The sequence below is a fragment of the Colobus angolensis genome, unplaced genomic scaffold (genome assembly GCF_000951035.1).
Source record: "Colobus angolensis palliatus isolate OR3802 unplaced genomic scaffold, Cang.pa_1.0 Scaffold291, whole genome shotgun sequence".
Taxonomy (NCBI): Eukaryota; Metazoa; Chordata; class Mammalia; order Primates; family Cercopithecidae; genus Colobus; species Colobus angolensis.
In genome coordinates this window covers 3,455,294-3,467,109 of record NW_012116166.1, presented here as the reverse complement: position 1 = coordinate 3,467,109, position 11,816 = coordinate 3,455,294, and the positions used below count along the sequence as shown (strand labels likewise).

Sequence of the window (11,816 nt, the reverse complement as noted above, 5' to 3'; positions counted from 1 at the left end):
GGGAAAAAGACGGAACTGACAAGGGAGTAATTTATTACCGTGTGATTCAAGGTGAACCACCTCATATTTTCTTGTACCACCGGTGGAACTCCTCCCACACTCTGAAAGATTCTGGATTTCAGTGAACACTGACTTCGATTAACTTCCCACAGGGGCCCTGAAAACCCCAAAAGGGTTAAGAACTGTTTCTGTAGGAAAGTATCTTTTCTAAAGAGGAAGAGAGAGGACATCAGGAAGCAACAGGAGAAGACCCCTCCAGCCAGTAATGGAGTGTCCTGCTCTGATGGGAATTTGCTGCCCTGAGCTGTCCGATAGGACGACCCCGTCAGAAGTGTGATGACTGCAACGGGGGAGCTGAACTTTACGTTTTAGTTAATTTTAATTAACTTAAACATAGATAGCCCCATGGACAACACAGTCATTAGCCCCATGGACAGCACAGCTCTAGATCCTTCTTTTTGTGGTTCTGTGCTTGTTTCTCTGACCTAAGCCAGCGTCTGCTGATTCATAGTTTCCAGCCGTGGGAGGGAAGATGGGCCTCTTCTCAGCAGTGGTGTGCACAGCACAGAGCAGCCTGCAAAACACTCTTTTTGTCCAGTGCTCCTCTCCTAGCAACCCTGGGAAACATTGGTGTCACCATGCCTGTTTTACAGATGGGGAAACCGAGGCCCAAAGGCCATGACATGGAGAAGCCAGGATTTAAAGAGGGGTGGCTTGGCCGGGTGCAGTGGCTCACAGCTGCAATCCTAGCACTTTGGGAGGTTGAGGTGGGCAGATCACTTGAGGTCAGGAGTTTGAGATCAGCCTGGCCACTATGGTGAAACCCCACCTCTACTAAAAATACAAAAATTTGCCAGGCATGGTGGCGCACGCCTGCAGTCCCAGCTACTCAGGAGACTGAGGCAGGAGAGTCCCTTGAACCCTGGAGGTGGAGGCTGCAGTGAGCTGAGATAGTGCCACTGCACTCCAGCCTAGGAAACTCTCAAAAATAAATAAACACACACAAAAAGAGGGATGGCTCTGCTCAAAGATCTCTCAACCTAACAGTGAATGGACCCTAAACGGGATTCTCATCTTCCAGTCCTCATGTTCCACCCACACCCCGTGAGCATTGATCAGTATGGAGCCTGTGAGCTGGGCAGAGGGAAAAGTTCCCTTCCCAGTGCAGCACCTTCTGTCCTCTGCTTATCTCCGCATGTACTGGAGGACTCCGTGGGACCAAGACCTCTCTTTCTCTTAAGAAACAAACCCTGTGCCATGGGAGGCCACAGGTGAGATTCACCCCGAAAAGGTCCTGTGGCAGGAGGCAGGCCAGAGCCCAGCAGCACATTGGCACCTATTTTGGCTCTCTTTTTCTCAGCTTCTCCTACCTCCCCAGACACGAATGGTCTTGACCTGTCCTAGGATTTGTGGGACATGAGGGGGATACGAGGGAAGTGGGCTGATGAATAAATCCACAACCAAAGTGTTAGGTGGATTAATAACCCCCATCAGCCTTCGGTCCCCCCACCATCCCAACTTGCTTGAAGTTTTTTTTTTTTTTTTTGAGGCGGAGTCTCGCTCTGTCGCCCAGGCTGGAGTGCAGTGGCCGGATCTCAGCTCACTGCAAGCTCCGCCTCCCGGATTCACGCCATTCTCCTGCCTCAGCCTCCCGAGTAGCTGGGACTACAGGCACCCGCCACCGTGCCCGGCTAATTTTTTTGTATTTTTTTAGTAGAGACGGGGTTTCACCGGGTTAGCCAGGATGGTCTCGATCTCCTGACCTTGTGATCCGCCCGTCTCGGCCTCCCAAAATGCTGGGATGAAGTTTATCTGCTTTTTATACGAGTATCCAAAACAGGGTAGTGCTTAGCCCAGAGTCTCTCTGACTTGCTACTGGTGAAACCCTTGGCCTGAGATGGAGAGAGAAGTTTGGATGACTGAAGGCCTTTTGGCCGCCACCTTACCGAGGTGACCACCTCCCTTCCTGTACTTGAGAGGCTGAGCTGATGGCACAGGCAAGAGTTTCCTGGACATTGCATGATCCTTCCAGCTGTAAGGGTGGGGCCCAGTGAGGGGGGCTGAACCTGTCACCATAGGGATCCTGGCCTTGTCACTGCCAAGAATCTTCCTTGCTGATGGAAAATTCTAATTTCTGTAACCCCAAAATAACTGTTCTTGACTGAATGCTTGCCATGTGCCGGGCATGGTGCTAAGTGCTTTATGTGCATAATTCCATTAACAACAATTCTCAAAAGAGAGGACTTTTATTCTCACTTTAAAGGGAAGAACCAGAAATGTAGAGAGGTTTTGTAGCTTGCCCAAGTCCTGCTGTGGCTCAGGACAGAACAGAAGATGAACCTAGGCCTATGAGGTCCTGGTGTCCTTTCGCATTGTGACTTATGCATCACACAGAGCTCGCATACTGCCCACCCCTTCCCCTGCATTCGTTCTGAATTCTGTGCCTGAATGAGGAAGGTGGCCTCTAGCTTGGCACAGATTGGTGGAACTGCTTCTCCTTTAAGAAGGTGGAAGGGGCCGGGAGTGGTGGCTCACGCCTGTAATCCCAGCACTTTGGGAGGCCGAGGTGGGTGGGTCACAAGGTCAGGACATGGAGACCATCCTGGCGAACACGGTAAAACCCTGTCTCTACTAAAAATACAAAAAAATTATCCGGGCGTGGTGGCGGGCACCTGTAGTCCCAGCTACTCGGGAGGCTGAGGCAGGAGAATGGCATGAACCTGGGGGCGGAGCTTACAGTGAGTGGAGATCGCACCACTTCTCCAGCCTGGGCAACAGAGCGAGAGACTGTCTCAAAAAAAACAAAAACAAAAACAAAACGGTAGAAGGGATTCTCTCCTGAGCAGTGGGCCCCTGAGTCCATCCATTCATCCATGCAGCAGATACTTGCAGACCACCCTGGATGCCACTGCACAGGATCAGTGCTATACCAAAAAGAAAAGGAAGTGCATGTGGAATGGCTCCCATACCCTTGCATCTCCTTAGGAAGATGAAGGAAGACTGTGATTTCTCTCCCTAGTCTGCCCCACACTCTTTGCTTTGGGTTGCTCGACTCTTCATCTTCGGTTTTGGTCCATTGAGAGGCAGCGTGGAGGAGAGAGACTTACTACCTGGGACCAGAGTAGGGAAGAGGCATGAGAAGGTTGAGACGCTGAGTGGAGGCTTAGCAGACAGAGCAACATGACAACATAATGAATGGGACCCACAGTTCCAGGGATGGGGAAGGAGGTGTCGCTCAAACTCAAGGAAGGAAAACATACTTGCGTGCATTTTCCCATCATCACAAATTCCTCCAAGGGCACAAGGCTACTGGAGTATGTGTTGAAACAATTTTAGTGGATGTGTATTAAGCACCTGCTCAAGCCAGTGCTGGCAGGTGCCAGGGACACCAAGATAGGCAGTCCTCAAGGGGGTCGGAGTGTGGAGGATGAGACTCAAATGCACGTAATTCTGATGTGGGTACCATGATGGAAATGACCGTGAGCAGGATGGGAAGATGGAGAGGGATGCTGTGGCCATCCCAGGGGATGAAAGAAAGCTAGCAGCAGCTTCCTGAAAGTGGAGATGCCCCAGCTGAGTCTTCAGGGAATAATGTTCCTGCAACAGTCTTAGGAGCCGTCTTTCCTCTTTGCGCCACATTATTTAATGCTTTGCAAGTCTGGATGACTAAAGTACCATGCTTTGTCCACACTTTTCATTTACCTACCTTGATTTCTTAGTTTGGGGCCTGTTTCTAGACCTTTCTTGACCCATGTGCTAATCGGGAATATTTGTTCTTACTGACTTGATGGTTCCCAATGCCGAGAATGTGTTTTTCCTCAAAAAGAGTGCCATATGTTATGCTGAGAGAGCCTCAATGCTGGTGTCTCCATTCTCTGCGGGGATTGATTGGCTTGGGTTCCTGCACCGTAAAGTATTTTTTCCATTTTTTTGCAGAAGATATGGCTCCACCCATCTATGCCCACTAGAGGCCATGTTCCTCCTTCAGGCAAGGAATTCTGAATCTACTTCCTCTCTCCCTTTCGTCCTTCTGTGCTTTTACCACCCACCTTCTTACCTCACACACCCTGGTGGGTTATCCCATATCCTGTGGGTAAATGGTAGCACTGAGAGACCGTAGGGACCCCCAAGTCCTGAACCCAGGACCCTGTACAAAGCGATGCCTACCGGCATTGTGTCTGCAAGGAATAGTCGGCAACACCACCGTGTGCATCTTCACATCAAGCAAAGCTCGAGGCAGCTGGTGTTGCAGAGGCAGCTGGGCGCTGTAGGCAGGCCCCAGGGGCCAACAGCACGGTGGTCACTGGCTCACCGAAGATTGAGCTCCTGGGCTGGCCTTGGGGAGGACGGCAGGCTGGTGGCCTGTCACAGGGAGTGGGCCCCACCAAAAAATTAGGCGGCGTGGAATCTGGTCTCAGCTCTGCTGTGAACGCCTCGTGGTGCCTCTGGTCAGTCCTTTCCTCTGTTTGGGGCTTCATTTTCTCCCATTTCAAATGAAGCTCATCTGTAGGAGTCACTTCCTTTTCTCTAGGATGATCTGAATCTGAGCAGACACAACCAGGATTTCTGCAGGGGTCTTGGATGGTGTGTCCCTGGTTTTCTCTCTTTCCAGACAAGAGCATCAGTTGGGTGGAGGTTCTCAGCACGTGGTGGGCAGAGATTGTGCTGCGCCTAGTCCCCAAGGGCACCTGACCAACAGAGAATGACTACTGAGTTAGTAATCTCTTCACACTACCCCTGTATACCTGTGGAGCCTAAAACGCCGGGGAAGGAAGCAAACCCCAGAGCTCCGAAACCTCCATTTCCAAAAAGGATCAAGAGCCAGTCTCCTAGAAATGGAGCCCATAGTGGTGGTCCACGCTGGAGACAGTGACAAACAATTGGACCCTTGTGTCCCCAAGCTATGGGCTCCCTGGTGATGACACCGGAGCTGTCTCTGTTTTACCTGTCGGGGGAATGTTCCAGCACATTTTCCCTTATTATGACTTGATTAAGGACACAATAAACCCTTGCCATGATTTTTATCTATTTGCAGTAATATCTCTCAGTTCTAATTTCAGAGATTAGCTTGTTTTCCAAACATTAAACGAAGGACAAACTTGATCCCATTGTTCATGCCTTGCCAGCACAGCCTTAGCCACCACCCACCATTGACAAACACAAGCTGCTGGCCACACCTGCATGTCACTGCCATGGGAAGCGGCCCCGAGACTGTCGGAGTGGGAGACAGAGCATTAGGGATTTCAATTCTGCTTTATTTTCAACTTGAAATGGAGGAAAACAGACAAACAACAAATAAGAAAGCTAAACAGTTGCGTGAGAGCTAGCAATTTGCTGGGCTCCCGATGACAGATACTGCATTATCATAATTGTCTCCTCTACATGATAGGACAGAAAAATAATAATGTCATTTTATTTATAGCTGGGGTGGCCCCTTTACGAGAGTCATACAAGTTTCTGCCAAGTGGAGTAGGTCAAATGACATCTTTTGATCAGGCCTGTCCAAAGAGATCAAAGATGAATGGCAGGTAATGGATACCCAATGACAAACCAAATCTAAAACAGAAATAAGGCTGCCAGAGCCTGCCAGTTACCCATTAAAGGCCCGCCTAAGGAAGGCAGACTGCTTGACACATTGGCCGAACACCTAAATCAGCCAAGCGTCAGTGCTAAAATTGTGTATTATCATTGGAAATGGCTATTATTTCCTCGGTAACATTTCTGTTAAGGCTTTGTTTGTGTACGAGTGACCCACAGTCAGAAGTGGAGTTTGAGGAAAGCCAGCCCGAGAGGCTTGGGGGGCACCCCTGGCTTTGCCATGCATCACGCGGTTTTAATTGTGGGGTCCTGATAGAACACCAGCTCCGTGCCGCGTGCTGCTCAGGTGGAGGAGGTGGGTCTGTTTCCAGGTGAGAGGGTGGTTCGGGCCTCATGTCATCACTCCTGCATTTCTCGACACTTCCAGCTCTGCTCCATCTTCCCGTCTCCCCAGCCATATGCAGTTGGCCCCATCGTAGGCCACACAAAGCCCAGAACCTTCCCAGAACATGGGGAGGGGGGGCACTAAGCAGATGGAAAAAAAAAAGAAGGGGTACAATGGCACTCTTTCCTACCCAGGGTGAGAGAACAGGGCGGGCGCTTGGCTTTTTACACAGCCAGTGCAGTCTGCACATATAGAAACGGGTAGAGGCAGCTTCCAAAATTATGGGAATAGATGCATTTTTTTTTCCTCAAGCACTTGAGTTATGTAATTAAGTTGGGCTTTGTAGAGATGTTATTTACAAGGCTTTGGTGGGGAACAAAATTTACTATCTTTTTTTTTTTGGCTTCTAATTTGTGGGGGTGGAATGAGGTGGAATACAAAGAAATATTCAAAGAAATATTTAGAAACGAGGACTCCAAGTCTGCAGGAGAGAACTCTAAATCTTCATGTCCCAGGGGACGCACAGGTGGTGCTGTGGGTAATTTTTAATTCTGCAGCGTATGCTGGAATGTTAAAAAATATTATTAAACATTGAAATGAGTATACTAGTTAACTAATTAGTATGTTTCTCTTTCTTTTAATAATCCTGATTCATTTTCTTTCTTTCCTACCTCCATTTTTATACACGTGTAACCCTAAAGAACATATTTAGAAGCATAATTAGTTATAATGAGAAGCAAACAAACCTAGCCCAGGGTATCTCCAGTGTATTATGTTATAAAAAATGGCAGGTAATGGTGGCAATGACAGAGACCCAGGTTCTGTGCTGCCTGGTAGGAATTCTGGCTTTACACACACACATAACACACACACGCATACATATGCACACATGCCCATGCATGAGTGCACATGCGCACCCACACACGTGCACGTGTGCCCTCTCAAGATAAAAGAGCCAATGATGAAAGCCGCCTTGGCTTGGCTCTTAAAAGTTTTACAGACCTCACGTTTTGCGATCACTTTGCATTAACTGTATCTTTAAGTAACGGAGACACTATGTCAAAGTCGCAGCATCACTTCTTGGTGATGAGAAGAAGATAGACATTTGACTGTTAGGCCTCTTGGCAGGAAATTTGGTAGTGAAGTCCCATCCAATTTGTCACACTCAGTAGTGGTCCTTGCTCTGAAGGAAGCTTGCAGCCCAGCCCGCCGCGTCACCTGTCTGGGAGAGGCCCCGCAACTCCATCCGAAGTGACAGGCTGCATATGCAGGGCCACCCCAGGAATAAGCCCACACAGTGGGTGTGCCATCGTCTCGTGGGGAGGGCACACCTGTGTGTCACTCCCCGCCTGGCACTCAACTTTGACATTTGACCATTCCAAAACAGCGCCTATCCCCTTTTTGTGGCTCCCACCCCAAACTTCTATGTAAATGAAAGTTTAAACAAATCTGTGATCATGCTGGCTTTCAAATGAAATTTTTTTTAATTTCTCTTGAATTATGTAAAGATGCATCACAAGATATTTACGATTTTTTTTAAAAACAGATATTCTTTTTATATACTGATAAAATTGGAAACTTGGAAGCATATTTGGCAAGTGTAAACAGATGGTTAAAGATATTTGCTGGGAAGTATCAGAAACAGTTATTCCTGACTTGCCTGCTTGGCTAAACATTGCTCTGAAAAGTCAACTCACAGGGCACCAGGCAGGAGATGCGGGTCCCATTTTGCTCTAAACAGAGTGGGCAGGGGCGCTGTTTTCCTCTCTGTCACCATGCTCTAGGTAAAGCCTGCCCATGGAACTTGTGCCCTCTTCTCTTTCTACCCACAAACTCCATAAGGGGCTCTTTAGCAACTGAGCAAGAAGGCGTCTCTGTTGTCTCCTTAATTAAGGATGCCTGCTGCAGGGATCTCACTCAGAGGGAGCCGGGCACCTTTTACCTTTCTCCATCTAAGGTACGAAATTAGTGCTTTTCCTTTGCTCTGGGGAACCGATCATTTTATTCAGAAGAGGTCCATGCTAGGAGGTTTCCTATCCCTTCAAAGGCAATGGATGTAAAGTTGCATAAAGGAAATTACTGGGAAGAAAGAAAGAAGAAACTGACACGCGGCTTTTTTTTTTGTTTTTTTCCTTTCCAGACAGCAGAATTCACCACACACATTTCAAATAACGAAATCAACAGTTCAGAGGTGATTTAACAGAAAGCACAGAATTTCATGAAATTGTCTAATAGTCAGATTTGTGGTGTATGTGTGGAGGGGGGGCAGGGGAGGGGGTGGCTGGAGATGGGGATGTGGAAGCTGCCGTATTTTTTTACAAGCTTATAAAACACAAATGCTTGTGGCACTTGCTAATCTGAAATGCTTTTAGTAGAATTGTTCAGTAGCAATAATCTGTCAACAGATTACAATTTTGCTTAATTTTAATGTGGCTAACTTAAGATGGTTGTATAGTAAATTTATGCAACTGATCACAGTTATTAAATTACTGCATCTGCAAAGGAAGCAATCAAACCCCTTATTACAGTTGCTGTGAGTGAATGCTAAATGTCAAGGAGTTACCAGTGCGCTGCGGGGAATCGCGCTCCAGTTAAAGATGCATAAAATATCAGCACTTTTTTAATGCTTGTGCATTCAACAAAGACTCCCATCATAATTAACTGGTATGGAAATAAATAATTTTTACAAACTACCTTAGAAACAGTTGTGCTATAGTTTTTGTCAAAGTCTACTGCTCTGCAGCAATATTTAAGCCCTCAGACACATTTCCCTCTAACTCACATATGCTATAAAATATTTAAATCTCACAGAGAGGTTTGAAAATGATATTATAAATCCAGCTCTCAGTGCTAAAAAGTAATTTATGATGATTAATTTAATTATACATTTTCAGGTTTTGATATTTTAAAAACTCAAGATTAATTTTTTTTGTTATTGTTGTTATGGTCCCAGTTTGACAGTTTGGGGAAGGGAGATTCTTTTTCTAAACAGCTGAAGATGCAGAGGGAGAGGCAGGGCCCCCAGAAAGGTGGAGAGGAAGAGTTATGGGCGTGGGGGCCACGTGCATACAACGAGGCCTCAGTCCTGGCACCGCTTGCCCCATCCCCTTGAGCAAGTTTCTGAGAGTTCTAAACTGTGAAAGGCAAATTATTAGAGTGAGCACTTCGGGCCGGGCGCAGTGACTTACGCCTGTAATCCCAACACTCTGGGAGGCCGAGGCAGGTGGATCACGAGGTCAGGAGTTCGAGACCAGCTTAACCAACATGGCGAAACCCCGTCTCTACTAAAAATACAAAAATTAGCTGGGTGTGGTGGTGCATGCCTGTAATCCCAGCTACTCAGGAGGCTGAGTCAGGAGAATCGCTTGAACCCGGGAGGCAGAGGTTGCAGTGAGTCAAGATGGCACCACTGCACTCCAGCCTGGACAACAGAGCAAGACTCCATCCCCCCCGCCCACAAAAAAAGAGTGAGCACTTCACGAAGTCCTTGTGGAAGGTATGTGGGTTAGTGCTGGGAAGGCCCTGGAATAGCACTTGGCCCTAGTCAGGATCCATCTCACCAAATGATAGGTAGCATTTATTTTGAATAAAATAAAATCTTTGCAAAAAAAAAAAATCCATCTTTCTGAGACCCATGTGCTTCTGCTGGCACCAGCCAATGGCTCATCCCATGACAGTTCAACCAGCAGGTGCCATCTTTTTGCCAGTGCCATTTGTCATTTGCGACTTTGGGGTTTTAGAAATCAGGCCCGTGAGGCCTTGAGACGTTGCCGGGGAAGAAATGCCAGCAGAGGAGAGAGGAAGATGGGGCGGGGTGGGGGCGTGAGAGCCTGCACCGGCACCCGTCAGACTCCTGAGTGATTTTGTGCCTTGCCCTTGAGTGATTCTGTCCACTCAGCCACCTCACAGAGATGGTCAGGGTGCCAAATGGGCACTGTGCAGGTCAAGTGCCCCATGCCATCATGAGCAGAGCCCTCCACCTTGGTGACTCTGGGTGCCCGTGTAAACCGAATGCATCTCTGGTGAGCCAGGCCTGTGCCATCTCAGAGGCTGCTATCTCTGTTGTATGTTGCAGCAAGACCAATGTCGCAGTGCAGACCCGGGCATGTTCCTTATCTCAGTGGACAAAGTCCCTTTACAACACTCAGGCCTGCAAGTCAGCAGCTCCACCATTTTCCGTCTCTTCCCAGAGAGATGGGGGGTGATTTGCTGGAGTGGAGGCTTGGACGTTAGGAATGTGATGTTGTCAACCCCACCCATTAGTCTGGGCTGCCTTCACCCATGGTATTCATTCGTTTGGTGTAGCTTTGTTTGGAGTTATTTGTTCAAACATATTTGAAGGATAACACTGTAGGGCAATCAGATTCATTCAGAGGTCCATTTGTGCATATGTGGATGGGCGTGTGTTTATGCATTTATGGATAAGCATAAGTAGGTATATATGTTTACACATACATGTACATATAATCTAGATTAAAACTGAAATGAACTGAAGCCACATTGTTTACCCATGACATCTTATTTCCACCAAGCAAGCGATGGGGCATGCAGAATCCACCCCACATTTTGGCCTTATCGAGCTAGACCCTTTGGCTTCTGCATGCTCCTGTTTTGAACTGTGGTCTCCTCGATATACATGTCACTTCCCATATGGAAGTGCAATTTGAGGATGAATGTAGCATCTTTGCATTATTTTTTAACCTACACACTCTGATAAGAAAAATGCATATATATGTGTGTGTTTATATATAGACATATCTATTTTTGTATGTATGTAGTCTTTAAGTATTTTAAGGTAAAATTAAAAGCACACTTATAAAGGTCAGTTGAGGAAATGTCTGTGTGTTTGGAATGGGAAGAGACAGATTTTAGAAAACAAAACATTCAGAATATAGAATCCCTTAAAAGGAATGCATTTTGCTTTAAATTTCCATGTAACTTACATCGATTTCTGAAATGACCACAAGTACTCGATTCTTTGGGCTGGCTGCTTGTGAACAGGTGTGAGTACTTCCTGATTTTGTGTGTCTGGTGCATTTCTTGTTGAGTAGGTTGGATGTGATGTGGAGTCTTAACGTCCCCTTCACACCCTGTGCTGTTTTTCTTCCTGGACATGGGCAGAGTCTGTGGCTCTATGTTTCCAGGGCAGGAATCACAAGGGTGGAGGGTCAGCTCTGGGCCTCTGAGCCCTTGGGAAGTGTTGGCAGCAGCTTAGGCACTGAGGGGTCACTCCTGTGCACCCCGGACCTGGAGAGGCCCTGTGAGTGGCAGTCTCGGATGGCTCAGCACCACAACTCTCTCTTTTGCCACATTAAGTCGGTGCTGAGGCTTTATAATCTTTATGTAAGAGCCCCTTTGCCTGCGTTTCTGAATGTAAGGAATGTCTTCAGGTACTGACTGGGCTGGGATCTTGGAGGGCCAGCTCACAGGCATTGGAACTGAGAGATCCACAGTGTGGAATGTAACAGAAGCCTAGGGACCTGAGTTCAACTTCTTGGTTTTCCACTTCATCAGCCATATTTCTGGGACACACTGTCTCCACCTGTGGACCTCGTGGGGCAGGTGTGAGGTAAAACACACAGCAGAGTGCGCAAACATTTTAAAAATCAAAACATGCTGGCTGCCATCGTCACCATGGTCGGTATGATTGTCATGTCCGGCAAACATGTCCGGAAAAATCCAGATGTATTTTTCCAAGCACCTCGGACTCCTTCTGACCCGACCCTCTCTGACCTGCCATGGGAGGCCTGAGGGTGGACCTTGCGGAATCCCTTTGCTGGGATGTCCCCCGCTCTGTGACGATGCCCGGCACAGGGCCAGTGCCTTCCTGCAGGCAAGTCTCAGGCAGCCCGGCCGCTGCAGGCCCCGGGCCGTTTATTTTGGTTACATCCAT

At 47.6% G+C, this 11,816-nt stretch overlaps 1 protein-coding gene across 1 annotated transcript in view; it reads left to right on the top strand.

Annotated features, from left to right (window-relative positions):
- Positions 1 to 7,606: 7,606 nt before the first annotated feature.
- The window catches only part of TSHZ3 (teashirt zinc finger homeobox 3), a 31,086-nt gene continuing 26,876 nt past the window's right edge, over positions 7,607 to 11,816 (top strand). Inside the window, exon 1 of the mRNA XM_011949171.1 lies at positions 7,607 to 7,880. The gene's annotated coding sequence lies outside the window, so the exon portion shown is untranslated. The remainder of the gene's footprint in view (positions 7,881 to 11,816) is intronic.